The 20019-nt window shown below is 41.6% G+C and overlaps 1 protein-coding gene and 1 non-coding gene across 4 annotated transcripts in view; both read left to right on the top strand.

Moving 5' to 3' along the window:
* Positions 1 to 20019, top strand: part of RERE (arginine-glutamic acid dipeptide repeats) — a 378810-nt gene that overhangs the window by 93962 nt on the left and 264829 nt on the right. The window lies entirely within an intron of this gene.
* On the top strand, positions 1666 to 1807 carry LOC132244696 (U4 spliceosomal RNA). Its single transcript, XR_009456435.1, has one exon. It is a non-coding gene; the product is annotated as a U4 spliceosomal RNA (small nuclear RNA).

Here is a 20019-nt window from a genome sequence, read left to right as displayed (position 1 = left end):
TTTCTGCTAATATTTCACTCTGAGTCTGTTACCTTTAGAACAGTACTTACCACAGTTGCTAAGGTCGTCTTTAGTACAGTACATCCTGGTTTAAATAAAGATATCTTTCATGAATGGATATAGTAGGAGAAACTGCAAAATCAGCTGTTGACATGAAAATCTATGCAAATACAAACTGAAAAACTGGTGGCATTTGGAAAGGAGAAAGAAAACAGTGTTCTTCCACGTGTGTAACTTGTATGTGATCCCATACACCATTCTGTTGAGAACAGTTTTCTGCGTTTTAGGTTCATGTTCTTTTCTTTTTTCTTTTTTTTTTAATACAGCTTCAACCTGCATTTGGGAGGCGGGGGAGTGCAAAAATTGTGTCAACCAAATTGTCAGATTTGATGTGGGTGCCACTAATCTGGTCCAACTCATTGAAGATGCAGGGTAGCTCTTGCACAAGGGTGCTGACTTAATGCTCAGGGCTGAAAATTTGCTCCCTAAATGTGTTAAATGTTAATACATAGTACGTGAGCAAATATTTTTGGTCCTTAAATATGGTGATAACTGATATTAATTGAAAAGATAAAGTATAAAATACAAATTCTAGATGTTTGGGTTTGACTGTGCTCCTGTACCTTTTCTAGAGAATGACAGCAGAGGTGTACAGTTGTACAGAACGACTGTTTTACATTTAAGGGCATGCTGTGCTATCCAGGATGCCAGAGCCGTTACTGTTTCTCACTTTCTGTGTTGCATTCTTTATAAACAGTGACTTTTAAAATAATGCAATCAGCAGAACAGTGCTATGTACACAACTCTGTGGTCATTTTGAATGTAGTTAGTGATAGTCTTGGCTGGAGATTAGTCATGATCATTACATGCCAGGCAATTAAAATGCTGAAGCTCTGAAACACTTAGACCATTTATTCTACTTGTAACTGGTGCATTAGCGATAATACACATGAAGGTATTTGTTTACATTTGCAGCTACAAAATGCTGAGGGTCCTTTTACACGCAGACTTCCCCTGGTTTCATAAAACCAAAGCAGTTTTAAACTGAATTTTCAGGGGAGTACTCACCTGATGTAAACAGGGGCTGCATTGATTTTTTTTTTCCTCTTTTTTTTTTTTTTTTTTCTTTCCCCTTAAGGATATCCTCATAGAGTTGCTCTGGCTTAGTTAAAATTGCTGTAAAGAACACCACCAGTTAAACCCTGGCAAGTCAAAAGAGCAAATCAAGCCCGAGTTTACCCTTTTTGTGCTGAAAATGTTAAGTTTAGGAATCGAGATTTGCAGGTCTGCTGATAGAAACTTGTCAAATATACCCTGAAAATAGTTAACGAAATGCAAAACGTTTTGCATTGCAGTCATGGATGTCTTTTGGAGCTCAAGAGAACTCCGCCTAGGCCAGACATGCTTCATAAACACTGGTGTTATTTTCTTCACATTTGACTTGTTAATACAGCAGATTTTGCATTTGAAATGCACCAATAGCTTATTAAGTTTGTTTTTAGCTTGCTTGCAGGGAGCTTGTGGAGAATATTAACTATTTATCAGCAGTAGAGGAATAATTCATTTAGTGCTGGAGACAGACATGGGGCAGGTGATGGCCAAAAGAAGTTTAACTCAGGATTATCTTGGTTAGGGTATCTTGGTTAAGATACCCTTGGTTAGGGTATCTTTGCACAGTGGCAGTATTGTAGCCTGTGAGGTTGAACTGAGGCGTGATCATTGCTAGTTGAAAACTTTTTTAAGCTCTCAAAGGTTTCTAAAGTATTCAGGTCACATGTAGCCAGTGATTTATTTGCAAGAGAGCTCAAGGTGGTATATTTAGGGAGGGCGGTGTGGGGGGGAAGTCAGCAGGGTGCTTTGTTGGGATTCCACATAAAAGTTGGCACCCCTTGGAAATACTTAGTGTCCAAACCCGCATCTTTGGGTTTTTTTTGGATGGCCTGGGTTAATTTTTATGCCAGCAGTTGATCATATTCAGCTGATTTGTGCAAAACCCATGCAACCCCTTTAAAATGTTTCTTAGCTTGTTGCTAATAAGTCTATATTTCTATTGAGCTGAGAGCTTGGTATCTGGACCGGCAGCTATCATTTCGTAGTGTGGTTGCTTGTTACCTCTCCCTCTTACTTGCTGTGGATACTCCCATGCTATACATCAGAGGTTTCCAAACTTTTTCTTACCCCGCTTCCAGATTTACTAGCTGCCCTCTTACCCCTACCAGCATCTATTTTATATTTTAACCCCTTAAATGCCCTTAAACCCCTATAATGAAAACTAAATCTGCCATTACACAATTTCTCCTGCATACCCCCTGAGATGTTTTGCGTACCCCAAGGGGTACGTGTGCCACAATTTGGGAACCCCTGCTATATATCACTACTTTCTCACCCTCTAAAATTAGCATAGTTCCAAGTTCATTTTGATTCCTAGGAAAGATTGCAGTCTAGCATATGCTGAGAATTAGTCAGCCAGTAATAAATCTCAACTGGACCTGTAGATATTATCTCATGGGAGAGGTTACATGACTGTTAGAGAAACCGGCTAATCCAGGCAGAGCCGAGTAGATTTAATTGGGTCCCAATTGCTTGGATAACTGGCACTTGGCTAATTTTTTTCTGTAGCACCTAGAGAGCAGTTCTAAAGACCTGAATTTGCTCTGGATTAGGTTAATGTTGTAGGAGAAAAGTTTGTGATTTGGACAGAATTCTTTGATACTTCTTTTATACTTTTTGTGTTTTGTCATAATGCTTTCACGCAGCAAATGATTGAAGCTTCAGAGAGCTTTGAAGGCACACTTGTACAAGTGTAAAACAGTCTCTCGTTAAACTTAAATGACTGCACAATTGTTGTTATTTGTCCTCTGTTAGGATAAAAAAATACCATTATCATAACTTATATTTTAGCATAAAAGCACAGAAGAACTATGTTTCGCTGTACAGGAAGACCTGAAGGGAAGGATACTGTGAAACCCAAAAGCTTGTGTGTTTATCCCAGCCATGCAGCTGGTGCAATAAACTAGATCCCACAAGAAATCTTGCCTCTCACTTCACTGCACGTGTATTTGTAAAGTAGATTGTTGGTCCTTGGTTAATTAAAATTATTTATTTTAACATTTTTAGTCCTATTGGCAGTTGTGTAATGTTTATCCAGAGCCTGTGTTTGACTGCTTTTAACATAATTCTCTTTATTTAAAAAAAAAAAAAAAAAGCATTTTAGAGTGGTTTAGCACATTAATGCTAAAAATACATCCTGAGTGTGGAGCAGGGGCTTCTTGTTGGCCTGGGGACTTCTTTCAGCAGCGTCTCACTTTTTTTTAAGGTACTGATGCGATTTCACTTGTGATACACAGCTTCGACATTCCCACGTGTGCTTGTGCTGGAACATTAGCCTGTATTCATGAAGGCTGAGAGCTTTCCTTCTAATTTATCACTTTAAAAGAACGAGTCTCTAAACTTTTATGATTTTTTTTTTGCACATTTTTATGTGAATTCAGTGCTCAGTGAAATGAGATGCAAATAGCCCTGGTAGGCAAGGTACCAATCTACAGTTAACTGTTTGCCTCTGTCCTTCCCTGCTTATTAGACTTACAACCGTCTTATACAGACGCCGTGATTGTACTGGACAGTGTGGTGGTCTTTTGTGGATTTGCACAGTTGCATTAAGTGACTGCACTTGTTTCACTGGTGTCTTAATGATTTGAACTGAACTGATCAAGAGGAATATGGCTTATGGTCCAATCCTGCAAAACATTGCACTCAGCACTTTGTAGGAGCAGGCCTACATACATTAACCAACTGCATTTCCTGGGCATGTTAGATTTATGTGACCAAACTGCTAGAATAATGCTCTAATAAGCTCAGTGGAGAGGCTTATAAGCAGAAAGTACATTTAATGCCTAAAGGATGGCCTAAGGGCTGAAGTTGGCTCATGGCATCTTAAAGCACATCCTATAACTGCAGGTTAAGGACAAACTCATTGCTTGGAGCCTTTTTCTGCCTTCTTTCCCACCCCCCCCCCCTCCAAGTCTCATAAATAGAAACTGCCAATTGCGATGTTATTACTTTCAATAGAAAAGTGAATTCAGATTCATATACAAGTTAGTAATAGCCTGTAGCCAGTTAGTAAGTTATTAATACAGACCTCCATATGGCACAGATTGGTAACTAATAATTTGAAACCTGACATACAGCAGTGTGCACTATAGACTAAAAGCACCCTTAATGCACATATGCTACTGAATGAGCATCTTTTCATAGGCCCAGCTTTTTTGGGTCTAGCCAGGGAACTGACTATTGGCGTGATAGCAGTCATGCTCCCTGACAAGCCAGCTGATTTTTTTTTCTCATCCTGGAGATTTCACACACACCTTTTGCAAATTGTCTCATAGCTGCCAGATATGCGACTGTGGCAGGGCTTGGGAAAATAGTCTGGAAGACAGTGGGGTGAGAAATTACTTTGGAGGTCGTTGAGCAGTCTGCCATGTCATGTTCATGCTTGGCTTTGAAACTGGAAGGAGCTTTGAGGAAATGCAAACTTTTGTCATCTTAGTGAACTGTCTGGCAGATGTCTCCTTGGAGGAGTTTTGTCCCAGATTTCCCACTACTGCTGGTGGGAGTGCTAGTGTAGACAAGCTTCAGCTGTTCATATGATCTTTAAGCTCTGTATTGTCTAATCTTATTCAAAGGGGGCTTAGACATTTGAAGACCTTTCCTACAATAGCAGTCTCCTTGTTGCTACCACCAGGGGAGCTGCAGAGATTGAAAATTTTGGAGAAATGGGTAGCAATTGAACAGCACTGCCTTTGTGCTTCCTTGCTGTAGTTTGTCAGGGTGAAATAAGCTGTTCAGTCAGTCACCTTTTTGGCAAGCTCTGTGCTGTTTGTTAAAGCAAGTGTAGATGAGTACAGACACAATGCTTTACAGAAATAACTTCTGCCAGGGAAAAGCTACAAATTAAAGAAACTAGACTTAAAAAAATAAATAAAGCCATTATTGAGTCATAATCAGTTTTGTCTAGTATAATTTGTAGTTTCATAACATGTCTCTATTGAGAATTCTCTTTGGAGTATATTGCATTTGGTGGACTAATCTTGAGGCCTTGAAATCCTTAATCTGGAAACACAGGTTCAAACACTGGTGTTAGACTTTCTTCTGAAATAGTATTCCGTGTGATTCACACGTATGGAAAGACAGATCTTTTTCTGGTCTCTACAGATTTTTACACACGCAAAAGCAATTGTATTGGGGTCTGTATGAGGGAATAGGTGCTAGTCCTGGTGTCTGCAGCAAATTCCAGTCTTCTTCCACATGCGTGTGTTTTGCACAGTGCTTTGAGCTGGTTTGTTGCAACCCCTGTTATAAGAAGCACCCTTTCAGTGGTCACGACGTGTTTGTCGTAGTGCAGTGGGAGCCAACCTTTTTGGCACATATGCCACAAATTAAGCCCCATGCCCCCCCAACTCCCCTAAGTGTCACTCAGATCCCTTTCCTTGGCAGATCTGCTCTGCTTTCTACCTCATCTACCGGTACCTCCCGCTTCTGCCAGTCTGTCGCATGCGAGGCTGCCCGTACCGCTTGTAGTACGTGTTGCAGATTGGCCACCCTAGTCGTAGTGGATGCTAGTGGCTGATGTTTAATGTTCTTTTTAAGGATCTAACCGACCTCCTTGCTAAGCAACTTGTACAGCAAATTGAATTTAAGCAAGGAAGGTGTAGCCATGCTCAAAAGACAATGCTCTCTGGCTAATCTTTCACAAGCAGTTAGGACAATTGGGGGCAAGATGCTTTGGCTCAGCATATATAGTTGATCTTCCTTCTGCTTCCCTAGCTGTTTGTCAAGATGGGCATCAACACACATTGGGGAGATGTGTTAGTCTCCTTGGGCTTCAAGCTTGAGCCAATGAGAGCTGGAGCAATTTTTAATTGTGCTGCTTTTTGGAATTCACTGGCCATGAGTATCCTGAGCACTTAGACACAGCTGGTGTTCATATATAAAATATATATATATACTGTTTCTAAATGTACCTAATCATTGTTAATTTGGTTTGTTTCATTGTGGAATATCACATCCCGAGCCAGGCATGTTTTAGTCAGTGTTGCTAGGGGCAGGAAACTAGGAAGTGTCACTGGATGGTGACAAATCTTGCCGTGCAATGTCTGTGTAGATCTTGTTTAATGCTTAGTGCAAAGAGCCTAGATCACTTAGTGTGGTGCTGACCAGAGATGATTAATCATGTGGCACGTGGCTGATTGGGGAAGGGGCAAGGCAGCACAGTGGCAGGGCAGGGACAGAGTAGAGAGCAGAGCAGCAGATTGGGCAAGGAGTGCAGGGTAGAGAGCCAAAAGCAAAGCAGCAAATCATGCAGGATCAGAGTAGCACTTGAGGGTGTAGCTGTGTAGGGCTTAATTTTTGGCTCACCTGCCGAAAAGGTTGGCCCCCAGCAGTGTACATAGTGGAGGAAGGATGGCATTTTTGGGTAAGTCTTAGGGAGGGGAATCTCTGCATTGTTCTATATCTGCCACAAACTGTATGACCTTGGGCAAGTCAAACCTGTCTTGATTTCTGCAGTGCACCTATCTTGACTTTGTGTTGCAAGCATACAACGAACAAAACAAGCAGTATTTCCATACCCTGTGTGCTTCAGCTTTTTATAAATTGGGCTCTACACTTCCCCAGAGGTGTGGAGCGGCTTTAATGGAATGGATGTTTGCATATGGTTTGAAATCCTAGGGTGGAAGGTGCTGTAGAAATGCAGTGAGTGAATTGTTATGTATGTTCACTGTAGAAAGAACTGATATTTGAGCTATAAATCTTTGACACCTGATAAAGTGTGCGCGCACGCTCACGCAGGCATACATGCACACACACACACTCTCCCCAATGTGCTCTTTGAATAACATTCACATTGCCTCATAGCAGAAACTGATTATGTAGTTTGAGCCAAGATCAAAGGTCATGCTTTTGATAGCAAGGTTTTGTTATTTTAAATTCCAAGTATTTATGGTACTATATTCTGTAAACGCAATAAAGGAAGTGAGATGTAATTTAATATATTGCAGTTGTTCGGCATTATGAAATTATGAAGAATATGCGGACCCAGTTTGCTGTAGGCAGCCTGCAATATGAGCGACGGATCAAGTCTCCATTTCACACATGAATAAGCAGACTTAATCTCATGATTACAACAGTGCTACTGTACTGGGGAAGAGGGCTTTGTAGGAGGAAAAAATTCTGACGTCTGCCCTGTCATTAACCAAAATAGGCAGCTCCTCAGAGAAAATGAGACTGATGTAGAAAATTAAAGAGAGATCTTCTCTAGGCATAAGTCTCATTAGGGCTGCAGTGTATGTGAGTGTATTTAAAGAGTGGACAACCAAAAAATAAGGTTTCTTGCTCACTGCTCTTCAATGTCTTCTTTTTCTCCTGGCCTGGGGTTGATTTAAGAAGTGACATTTTTGATGGTGGTGTGGATTTTTCCTGAAGATTTAATAGCGCGGTTATTTGGTTAAAATCTCATAAATATTTCTCTTCATTTCTCAGAGTCCACTTTGTTCAGTTAGGAGTTCTTAGTTTAATTATAGCAGCATCTGAGTGGACAGCCTTGTTCAGTGAACTGATCAGAGGGGCAGCTCTGTCGTGTTTTCTCTCCACAAGTAACCCAAGTAGTGCAGAGACCTTTTAATGCGATTGTTTATGTAGCGGAGGGTTGCAGGATGGGATCCTGTGCCTTTTGAGCAAGCTGCAGACAGTTGGAGTTCTCTCAAAATAGTTTGGTCTAGTTTTAGTTCGGATGCTTTAATTAAAGACGCTTGGGAGGTTCTCTGGTTTCTGGAAGGCGCAAGGATGGGACGGCGGGAGCTGAAAATGTTCTGCTACAGAGATCTTGCTTTTTGCATGCACAGAACTATGTGCGTCCATCTAAAGAATTAGGGCGTTTCGGTAGGTAACTTTCAGCTGAAGTCCTATTTACAGGGGAAAGGAAGGGAAAAAAAAATATATATTAGCATTGATTTAGACCAATATTTGTAGTTTTTCCACAGCATTAAGTGTGTCAAAATCAAATATTTGCGGTAGAATTTAAAGCTAAGTCACGTACGGTGGTGGCTATCTAGCCAGTTTGGAAAGAAGTGTGTGAGTGGAGTCCTAGCCAGGGTCATCTTCAAGGTAGTTAGTCACCATCCTTGTGCTTTTTAGCAGACTCAAAATATCTGTTTGTGAATATTAAGTAAAAAATCATTTCTGATGACTGTAAGTAACTTCACAGACAAACATTGATCTATTATGTCCTAATGACTTTGTTAATAGCATGTAAAATCCGTCTGAGGTTTGCTAGTTCAGGCAGGAATGTATAAATAACACCCTGCTGTTAAATCAGACAGATGCACTGTATTCCTTTTTCTCCCTAATTTTGTTTTTAACTGCTTTATGTAACTCTTCGAATGGGTTTATGGCAGAGAGTCTCTGACATTTTATTGAGAGGAAATAATCCTTAACTTTCTCTGATAGCTAAGGTAGTTTGTTTAGTTAATGTTAGTGGCAGTTGTGTAACGTGAGTTCCCGGTCATGTTTTGACTTTTTTGCTGCTTTCTTCCCCCTTAGAGTTGAGAGGACAGTGGGCACTTATGTCTGTGTCGATATGCTATAGCATGGGTGTCAAACCTATTTTTCTGTTTTGCACGTGCTTTGTAAGTGTTTTGGTTCTGAAATTCTAGCCTCCTGAGTACAGAAAATCATGGACTAAATATAGACATTGGATTTATGACACATTATAACCTGCCTGACATCTGACTCCCCAGGTACCTCTCCACTATTTACCTGCTACATTCATTCCCCTTCTTCCCCCCAGCCTCTCTCACCTGCTGGCTCCTCAATTTACATCTTCACATCCCGTCCAGGAAGAGCACACACCAACTGCAGAGGCTTCCTCAGCCTGATGAAGGGTTTTTAAACCTGAAAGCTTGCTAAGAAAAAAATGTCCAACTATTGAAGTCGGTCTAATAAAAGATACCAGATTCACACAAAGAACCTTGTCTCCCTATGTCCTTAGACCAGCACAGCTACAACCTACACCCCAGTCAACTTTGTTGCACTTTGACCGAGCGCCAAGGTGCCTTGTGCAAGGGCTTAGGCTCCATGGCTGCTGGTACTGGGGTATTTTCTGCTACCACCTTCTTTCTTGGTTCTCCACGCTAATCTTACCACACAATACTTGCATTGCACAATCTACCTTGGCAGTCCAGTCAGCCGAATCATTCAAGATCAGTGTTAGTCTCCTTGCAGGAGAGGTATGTAACCTTAATTGCTGTCTCACATGGATTGCATATGCTTCCCTGTGTTCCTGGTGACTCCCTTCCTTTTTACACTTTCCTTTATACAGCTGCGCAGCATTTAGAATAGGGGGACACTTTTTGTTAACTTGAAATGACATCAAATCCCCTTCATGATGATAGCCATTGTAAAAACAGCAACCCTTTATAGATTGCTTAGGGTTCTTCTCTCCTGAATGATGTTTTAAAGGCAGGGGGACAGAGTTGTGTTGTATGAAGATTTCAAAAGGCTTCTTGTTTTCTTTAACTCTTGTCCAATGTTTGAATTGTTTTCACTGTTCTTATCCATATAGTTCTAACCATTCTTGTAAGAGTGGATGGTTCGTTAGGAAGGGTAGTGGTAGATGGTTCTTTAGGGAAGTGGTATTTGCTGGACTTCATATTTTTCAACCCTACATATGTCAATAGGATGGAGAGACGGATTAAGAACATCACCTTGAACATCACTAGAAGCAGCATAATCTCATGCACTGAGCAAATATGGGACCGGGAGTAGGTGTTGCTTATGTTCTATATGGGGGGGTTGGCACTGTTTTTGGGCACAGTGCCAAAAATACCCGCAGCCTCAACTTGTAAGAAGTTGGCCTGCTGGGGCAGACAGTGGGGGAGCTGCTAGGGGTCTGATATTTGTCGTGCCAGCGCAGTCCCGGCCCCTTCCCCAAGGCATGTATGTCAAGCAAAATGCCTTTGTGTGCCACGCTGTGGCATGTGTGCTGGGAGTTGCCTACCCCTGTTCTGTACACGGCTCTACCACTTGCACACTGGATGGCTTTGAACAGATCATTTGTCTAGCCTACACCCTTGTGTTTGTGTAAATGAAATGAAGATCATTCTTACAGGACATTGGGGCTTGCTTCAGTGTATTAGGGATGTGAAAACTTGGAAAAGATAAACTCTGGGATTACTGAGGCACGCGGGTGTGTGCATTCATCAGCCACGTGATGTGAAAATTAAGATGGAAAAAAAAATGTATCTCTCTTCTTGCCAATGGTGATTTTTGAAGATGACCTTCTGAATATCAGCTAATGCAGTGACGTCTTCATGAGCCTGCAGACAGCTCGGTAGCCTCTGTAGCTTCTCACTCACTTGCCCAACAATGACATTAATGAGACTCGTCAGTTTCACCGTTGGTCTTGAGAATCCCTGTGGGGAGCAGAAAAACTGTCGAGGACCGTATTGATTGTATGCTGCTGCTGCCTGGAGGGGCTGGAGTCGGGGAGAGAGACAGACAGACATAGAAAGTGGCTGGGGAGGTGGGGGAGGGGAGGTCGGGGGTAATAGAGGGTAGAGAATACTTTCATCTTTCCTCTATGCTTTTGGCTTCCAGGAAGTTTTGCAGAAGAGCCTCTTGCCCTCTCTTGCCAGGAGGCCTTTAGGCAGGTAGAAGAAGCAGACAGCCCCTTATGCCTTCCAGCAGCCAGACAAGAGGAGGAGTTTCTGTACAGAATCTAGGGGGAGCACAGTTTTGAGCATCTCAACACTGGGCTTTGCATCCAAATACTGCCTAGACCTTACTGCCAGAGTCTTTCACACTCACCTTTCATAAGAGATGGCTAACAGACCTCTGGTAGACTTCAAGCCCTGATTAGTTTGCTCTTGTTGCCAAAAGGAGCTCTTGGCAGTATTTTATCCTTGCATGTGACTGCCTCTGCAAGAGGCATTCTGTGTGGCACAGGAGCTGGGAAGAAACTAAAGATCCATAGGAGAGAGAAGCTTGACAACTACTCCTCTCCTGTAAGCAGTCTTTGATAATCACCACAAGGGGCAGATAAAACTGGCTGACTGCTTGGAGAATATTTGAAGAGATTTCAAACATCCTTGAGGAATAAATGATTGGAAACATGTGCTTCTAAAAGCTTATCCTCTGCAGAAATACAGAATACAGAGCCTGTCATTTTCTGTTATAAGTACGGAGGTAATTTATCAATTTTATGGAAATAGGGGTTTTGTTTTTCTGTTGAAAAGAAATGCACTGCTAACATTTCCCCACACGCCCCCCCCCCCCCTCCGAGCATCAGAATTGCATTGAAAAAGGATGTACTTATGATTTTATCCAAACTGTCATCGCACGTAGCCCATCTGTCAAACAGACCCTCGACCTGGATTTCAGAATGATGGCATAATATCCAGAGTCAGAGCAGATCAGTACAAAGGTAGAATTTGCAGTGGAAGAGTGCTGATGCATAGGATAATGTAGCCTGTGATTTAGAAACTTTGGCAGATCTGGGCATATTTGATAAAAAGCGTAGTTCAGAAAAAGGAGATCTTCTGCCTTTTTCTTGAGTCAAATCGGATAAATTGCAGTAAGAGTGGGAGAAATAAGGTCAGCACCTGTCATGAGCAACACCTCCATCTCTCCTCTTTCCAGGAAAGATTATCTGTTAACTGTGTGGGAGAGTTGTTCATGGAGTCTGTCCTTGTATTCCCTGGTCTCTCACCAGCCTCTCTGTTCAAGCCCATTTGAGGATGATTAGTAGGGAGTGGTTTGAAGTGAACAAACATGCTTTTAATTGTATGCACTTAGAGAGGGCTTACAGAAGCCACATACTGTAAATATGTAACTCTAATTACTACTTGCGGTCAAATCTCTCTACCAATGTGAGCGTTTCATAGGCTTAAAATGGCAGCGAGGGAAGTAGAGGAGACCACTGACATGGAAGGTATTTGATTCTTGGAAAAATGTATTGAAACAAAAGCTGGAATTCTGTAATCCTGCCTCCTTTCAAAGGCATGCTTTCATCCAGCCAGTTTAGAGCTGTGTTGCATGAGAGTGGCAAGACTCTTCTCACAGGGTAGAGACTTGTAAGAGCAAATTTGCTCCAGCTGCAGTCTTAAAGATGTTCCATGAGCATCCTTATATGCTTAACTTATGTCTTCACCACTTAAACGGTACCTGTGACCCTTGTCCTAGGTAGGAGGGGAATGGTGTTGTGCACTAGACATTTCACCGGACACTACAGAACTGAAGACTGGCCTGCTTAACAGCTGTATTCTTGTGTTGTGGGACAGGCCAAGCTGAGAACATTTCATGAGATGTCTTTGATCTGGTAATAAATCAGGCTGGTCAGTGTTGTTTTCAAAATGTGGTTTTATTAATATCTCAGTATTTTAATCTGTTCATCTGCTTTCTTTTGAGTCTTTCTAAATGTTTCATAGCTCCAGAACTAAGAGTTCCCTGTAGGAATATATTGTAAGAAGTCGATGACTATCAGAATATTGTATTACTTGATTTTCCTCCTCTACCTTTTTACAGTAGATTTAAATAATATGTATGCAGATTAGACAGAATCATTACTAATTGATATCTGTTTTACTGTTGCTAACCCATTACCCACATGATACTTAATACTGGCCCACATAATTCTATTGATGGGATTTTCTCTTAATCAGATCATCGTTTTAACAGCAAACCTCTCAAAATCACAGTCTGATATGCAAAACCTGGATTTGTTTTCAGTTCACCATCCTGGTGAAACTGCTTAGTAACTTGCTGTGCACTGGAATTAAGCATATATAGAATATGCTTGCAGATAATACATGGCTTTAGAGTCTTCCCCATTTATGGGCATGTAGACATGCTTCCATGGGGATATTCCCCATTACTGAAAAGGATGACTTAAGCTTGCAGCTTGAATGGGTGGAACTGTGTCTTGAGTCTTTATCCAGCTCAGCATTGTGGGTTGCCAGACCAGTATTAACAATCTGCCTTTTTAGAGCAGATGGACATCTGTCCACAGAGTCTTAAATCCTGTGCTGTTGTAGTATGGTAGAGCCGCTTATCCTTCTTCTGCAATAGATGGCTGAGAGTGCATGGGGATGAGTTCTTCCTGTTATTCTGTAGTTGTCAGTCTCTCCTACTCCTGGGTGTTACAGGGCTCTTGCTTATTCATCTCTTGTTAGTGATGTGGGAGACATGGGTTTGTTAGTTCTGAGTGAGTCAGGTGTACCACTTGGTCTGGCACGCTTGTGGGTTATGTCAGCCAGTGGGCTATCCTGGCAGCCTGTGCACTGAAGTGTACTCTCTGGCCACAAGCTTCCCATGCTCTCCTGCAGGCTTCCGGTATTATTTCAAAATAAAATTGCTTAAGCATAAGCAAATGACCTCAATCATTGGGCTGGGACCTACCTATTCCTTGCAGGATTGCTTTATAGGCCACCTGCCCAAGAACCAAGGGGAACCTGTCTGCTCCTTTTTCCTTTCAGGTTGCTTCCCTGCAGTTATGTTCCACAGATTGAGTGCTTATAAACTGGGTCTGCTCCAAAGACCTGAGGCTGCATCTGATTTGTTGTAAACAGAACTTGGTCTGTCTGTCCTGTGACAAGCATTGAAAACTGTGGACCCAGCTCACTTTTCCCCTCAACTCCCAACTTCTACGCTTTTAGCTCAAGAGGGGTAGTTAGCTAGTCTGAAGTCAGGAAAAGGGAAGGGTGTATGCGTGCCTTATAAACCAACTAAATTGGAGGGCATAAGCTTTTGTAAGCAGCAGCTTACTTGAGTGCATTTGAAGGAGAGTGCTTCTTTCTTCTTTAGGGAAACAGGTTGGGTTCATAAAACATTGGAGAACATGGACATGGGGAAAAAGAGGGTGTTAAGTACTGCAGAAGAGAAATGGGTAACAGAGGTGTGTCTGTGTCTTGCTTTCGAGGCTCTCAAAAAAAGTATTTTTTTTTTTTTTTAATTCAGCCTTTTATTTTTATTGGTGCTGAAGGTCTTTCCTGCATGGGTAGTGAAGGAGTAGGGAAACTTTCATGCCTATGGCTAACTTTCATTTTTGTCTTTTTGCTCACTTGTTCTGATCAGGCTGAACTAAGATCTTTTGAGAGCTGTATTTACTCTGTCCTTTCAAAACTTCCCCTCTCACCAAAGTTAGAACTGCTGGAATTAAGGCAAGTCTTGGTGTTTTTCCATGAACTAAGGTTAAATTGGTAGCTGCAGCCAATTACGTAGTTATGGTAAGGTCATTTGAAACCCATTCTTGAAGAGTCTTGCTAATGAATGCAACCCCACTGGAAGGCGGACAACAGCCAGACTTTCCCTTTTTTGCTTCCTGGTCGCTGATGCATGAAGAAAATCCTGGTATTTAAAACACCACATTTCTGAGTGCCACCGCATCTTGTTGCTTTTTCTCTTGATGAACTTCCTCTACAGCAGTTGTTTTTAACCTTTAGACTTGAGGCACCCCTCAGCAGCCTTGAGGCACCCGTCAGGAAATGCCAGCTCTTAGTTTTCACTTGCTTTCTGACTACAGAAAAATAATAGAGCAAATCTGTTGCAAAAACTCAGAAAGAGCACAGCAGGTCAGAATGTTTTTAGCACTGTGGATTTCTGTTTGAAGTGAATCATGTTTGTGCACCTAACATTGCATGGCACCCCTTGGTACGCTTGAAAGGATCTCGAGGCACCCCAGAGTGCCGTGGCGTCCTGGTTGGAAATCACTGCTCTAGAGGAATATTCCCAAGCTCTTCAAAGTAAAGGCTTTGCCATGCTCACCTGAATGCTTCCTGGGGTGCAGATTCTTCTATTGCTGTAGAAGAGAGGTCAGGCTATGCTCTTAATTTGTCCATTAGCATCCTTGTTAATTCCTGGGCATCTCCCAGTAGGCAAACAGTTCTTACTCCCTTTCTTTAAGTGATCATATACACATTCCCTGCACAGAATGGGTTCAGCAGAGTACAGTGTTCATTTTTCACATGTAGCCTTAGGTCAGGCATTGTCCAATCTGAATGTTTGACTTTTGCCACCTAAATTATGTTGTTTTTATCCGCAGTAGTACACATAATGCTGCTTCAGGAACCCTGTGATGCTGAGCCACGTGCTGTGACTTATCTTTTTCTTCTGTATCTGGGCATGGGATCCACTTTCATTCCTCTTCCTCATGAACTTGGCATTCATGCTTTACAATATCTGAATGTCCCTTATTTGCTCATGTATTACAGACAACTGTAAGTGCCTGCATTTTACCAATTCCTTTTCTAAGAAGTGCCTATTCTAGGCTGTACAGCCTTTTTTGCATGAAGTAAAGATCCAATCAAGCTTCTTTTTTTTTCTTTAAATTCCAAGGGAAATTGAGGAAAGCCCTGGCTATTAACTTTTCTTTGCTATAAGCCAGCCCCAGGAAAAATGGAGAAAGCTTGAAAAATGAAGCTTAGGGTAAAAACAAGACTCCATATTTATTTAGCATCTTTCATCCAGAGGTTTCAAAGTGCTTTATAAATGCTAGTGAATTAAGAGGCACCTGTGAGGTACAAGGGTATTACCCTTTTGTTTTTATAGAGGGGGGGAAAACAAAGAGAAAATAGATTATGTCCAGGTTAACACAGGAAATGTCAGAACTGGAAGTAGAACCCAAATGTTGATGCTTCTCCCAAACAATGTTACCCTAATTCCTGTTCAGAGATGGCTGGGTAGGTGGGAAGACTTGAAAGTACAGTTTTAATGGCTTGTCTACACGAGGCAATCGTCTGCAATAGCTATTATGGCTGTAGCCATTTGGCATGAGCCCCACATGTGGGCACACTTACTGTGTGCTGAGGGTGCTTTTGTGCAATTCGCTTTGGTTCACTTTCCAAGAGGACTTGGTTCAAGTGAAAAAAGCACTGTTTGCCTGGAATAAGCATCCACACATGGTGTTGGTGCAATTCCAGGCTCTAATACTTGGCACTTTACAACTTCAAAGTGCTGATGGAGGAAGCTGTGTTTAAGGCCACCGTTCCTTCCAAGTGGAGGCCTCGCTTGTAGCTGGTTAATGAGAACACGACTAAATTGGACAGATCAAAGTACTGTATAGAGAAATAACTTTCTCCTAAGCAGATGAAACTGGAGTCCTCTTGTTTTACTTTTTGTTTTTAGCTGATGTGTGCATCTGAACAAGCTTGGATTCCCTCAGCACAATACAATACAGCTGAGTGCTGTTATTCATAAACGGGCTTTTTGGATTTCATTAATACATGCACAGGTGTGGCTATCTTGTGGTTAAATTTTATTCAGTGCTTTTACTTTTAGTAAGACTGACCAAAAAGCACCAGATTTATGGCTGTAATGTTATGCAGTGCAGTGCTTCGTGGGATTAAGTAAAGCAGGTTCCATGTCCCAAAGAGTTTACAGTTTCCCTTCTTGAGAGGGGATCTGAAGTTAGTGTAGAGAAAATGCAATAAAGTGGTGTCAGCTGTCAGAATCTCCTAGTTTTATTCTGTTAGGTAATGGTAGTTAGACATAGTTGCTTGGCTCACACGGCTGTGTAAGCTAGACGAATTTTTCCTTTAATTTTTTGACATCAGAACATGACTTGAATTGGCATTGCTCTGCGTTCGCATTCAGAACCTGGTCTTCATTAACATCTTTTGAAACCATTTCCAGATTGCTTTTTCCTAGTTCATTATCAGGAAAAAAGCCATCTTGCAGCATAGTAAAAAACCTTCCTAGCGAAAAAAAAAAAAGGGTTGTAAACTCAATCTATGCCAAATGCCTGATGCAATTAAGGTGGCAGAAATACTAAACCTGGAGAAGTGGAGGATTAAAATGGTGAAGTAATTTAAACCTGCCCCACTGTAGCAGGAGCAACAACATCACTAGTTTTAAACTATTCTGAAGACAGCATAGGTTTGTAGGCTTGCTTACAGCACGTCTCTGTTACTGAATGGTCTGGCTGATTGCCGAGCTAAGTATTCCATTGAAAGCATATTAAATTTTAAGGGAAAGAGGGCAAAGTGCCACTCCTGAGCTCTTTTGCACCAGTAGCCTTGAATTTGTTTGTTCTCCTATGTCAAGAGAACCCTTTGGAAGAGCTCTTGTTCCTCATTCTGCCCCTGCTGCTGATGCACATGGGGCAAACAATTGGGTTCCCACCTGGCCATTGATTGAAAAGCATTGTTTATAGATTGTTACAGGGTTTGGCTTGAAGGATAATCTGTTTAAAAAAGTCTTGCTGGATGTCACCTGCTGCACTTTGCTTAGCTTCACTTCAGTTTGGTTGCTGGTTTCCACTCGCAGGTCTGCATTTTCAAAAGACATTTGGTGGTTTTGAGCATCTGTAAAGGGTCCTATCCAATCTGTGGGAAAAGTGCTGAGTATCCACTCTGGAAAATTAGACTCCTTTTCAAAATGGGAGGCAACTAAAAATCACTGGAAAAGAAAGGGATCAGCATCCCTCCTTCTTTAAAAAATAGAAAGAGGAAAAAGTCTGGTCTTAAAGTTCCATGCCTGTCCCCAGGGAAGTCGAGCCCATGCTGCTAATCGGCTTTATAATCAAAGGTGGAATTTTTCAAAATGTAAGCTGTTTAGAAGCTACTCCTTTGTGCGCTGGCGGCCAGCAGTGTGTGCATGTTGGAAATACAGTGCTAATGCTGCATTTTCATACTTGCAATTCAGCATTTCAGCCTGTGTTTGTATGTTGCAGTTCTGAGAACTACTTCTTTTTCCTAGTGTTCAATCTTTCCATGCTTACAGTTCTACAAATTATCTGGAGGGCTTCTCTTATCTTTTGTTCTTGAAACTTAAAAAAAAATAAAAAAATCTTCATGCATTTTCAATGTAATCCTTTGCACTTTCAAAGTAAGGCGTGTAAACTTTTAATTCTTCCTTGATGACAAAATTAGGAGAGTTCTGTCAAAGGAACTCTAGTTCCAGCAGTTGCAGCACGTACCTCCTTTAATCTGGCATTTGCTGAACACAGTGCCTTTTTATCTTGCAATATGAGACTAAAAGCTTACAGAAGAATGGTCCTGTTGTGTTTATTAAGACTGGTAACACATGACCAATACAAATCTTGTTAAAAGATTTATCTGTCTGGCTTGCTTAAATGAGAAGCTCTTCTCCATATTTTTAGTTACCCTGAACGCTTAGTTGCCTTTTATATTGCTGGCTCTTAGTATTTCTGTTGGACTTGCTTTCACATTATCTTTAAAACCTGACTCTCTAAGCACATAAACCTCTTAACTGGTATTAATGTGCAAAGAGGTGGTATGTATGCCTTTCCCTCTGATAATGATTTTCTAGGTGTATAGATCAAATTACTGGAGAACTCTGTTTACCATATTGATAACTGCAGTTTTGTGGCATTAATAAGTTGCCCGAGTCCACATCTGGCCATAATTGCTTGTTGTTATCCTTGGTATGTCGACTGGATAAACGGGCGTTTTCACAAATGGCGATACTTCATTTCATATTGGTCCAAAATACGGGGGGGTGGGAGGGAGGGGGAAAGATGACAGAGCTCAGGCAAATGTCTGATCCTTGGCATTTATTAAAAAGTAATCAAAGCTAACTTGTTCAGCTTTTGTTTGGTTTTGTTTTTATTTCTCATGTTGTGATAGCCTAATCTGTGCTGAACTAAGTTCTCATGAGATGCTTTTATTGCACCAAGATAATTGCCGGAAACATTATCTTGTGTATCCAGTGAAACTCCTTTTTGTTCTACCATTTCTGTGGAGTCTATTTTTAAAAAGTGGGATTATTTTCCTCGCCATGGGAGTGGCATGGCATTGCTTTCCCATCTGCTGCCAGGAGATCCTGACTGCACACATCTACTGACTAGCTTGTTTCTCAGTGTGGGTAACCTTTCCAAGCTGGTTGGCTCGGGACCAGGATTCAAAAGAAAAATCAGGGGGCCATTATCTTTGATAACAGTGGCTTCAGTAGTGGAAAATTGCATGCTTTCTCCTACAGATAAAGCTCATGTCTTTCATGGGAAGTTTTGATCCACAAACAGTGCAGTTGTCTGCTTCTTCCTAGTAAGTCTCTTTACTTCCTTAATACCCATATTCCAGAAGATGGAGTGAGATGGTCTCCACTGTGCTGTGCTGTAACTGTTCTGGTTTATCTCCATTATAAACTGAAACTGCTATATATGTAAATGTGGCCTGGTCTTTGAACTTTTGTTTGCATCTGTATCACTAATGTGTTCCTACACTGAGGCCTGACTCTGTAAACTGATGTAACCTGTTCTCACCTACTCTAGGTGCCAGTATGTTTTGGCATCTCAGCTTGAATTTGAAGGCTAGCTTCCTAAAGCAGGGGTCTAGCACAATAGAAGATGCCAGCTAGATGGCACAGTTCATATATATATAACACCGATTCAGTTCTGTTTTTTGGAGAAACGTATATAATTAAATCTTTTGGTCCTAATTAAGGGTTATGCCACTGCAGGCTTGTTTTTATATTTGCTTCTGTCCTTCCTGTGGATCTGCACAAGTGTTGAGAGGCGTATACTTCTTACCATAATGGCATGCAGATGCCACGCTGACTGTCACCAGTGCCTGGTGGATCATTGCAGGAAGGGCTCTGGGGCCTGCTCTCGTTGCCAGCCTCATCATATAATCGGTGCTTGAAAAGGTAAGAAAGCTTAATGTGCTTCTGTGACAGAAGAGGAGGGCTCTCCTACTACCATGTTGGACACAGGTGTAGTGAACTGTTTGTTCCTGTTGTGTGCTTCTCTAGGGTTTTAGATATGGGAATGCTCTAGAAAAGGCCATTCCTGCGAGTGATCTCCTGTGGCCTGGAAGGTGTCCTTGTCTACATGCAGTGACTTCTGGTGGGAGATGCGCCAGTTCCTGATGGAGAGGCTACTGGTGGACAGAATGCTATGGGAGAGGTAAGTACAGAGCTCTCTATTTATGGCGTAGGACGGGAGGGAGCATTGAAGTCGGCTTGCTTTCATCTGTATGGATTGACAAACGTCCTCTTGTTCATCTTTTTTCT

Source organism: Alligator mississippiensis, chromosome 13, assembly GCF_030867095.1.
Source record: "Alligator mississippiensis isolate rAllMis1 chromosome 13, rAllMis1, whole genome shotgun sequence".
NCBI lineage: Eukaryota > Metazoa > Chordata > Crocodylia > Alligatoridae > Alligator > Alligator mississippiensis.
The sequence above is the reverse complement of the archived record's forward strand: the minus strand, read 5'-3'. Positions and strand labels throughout refer to the sequence as shown.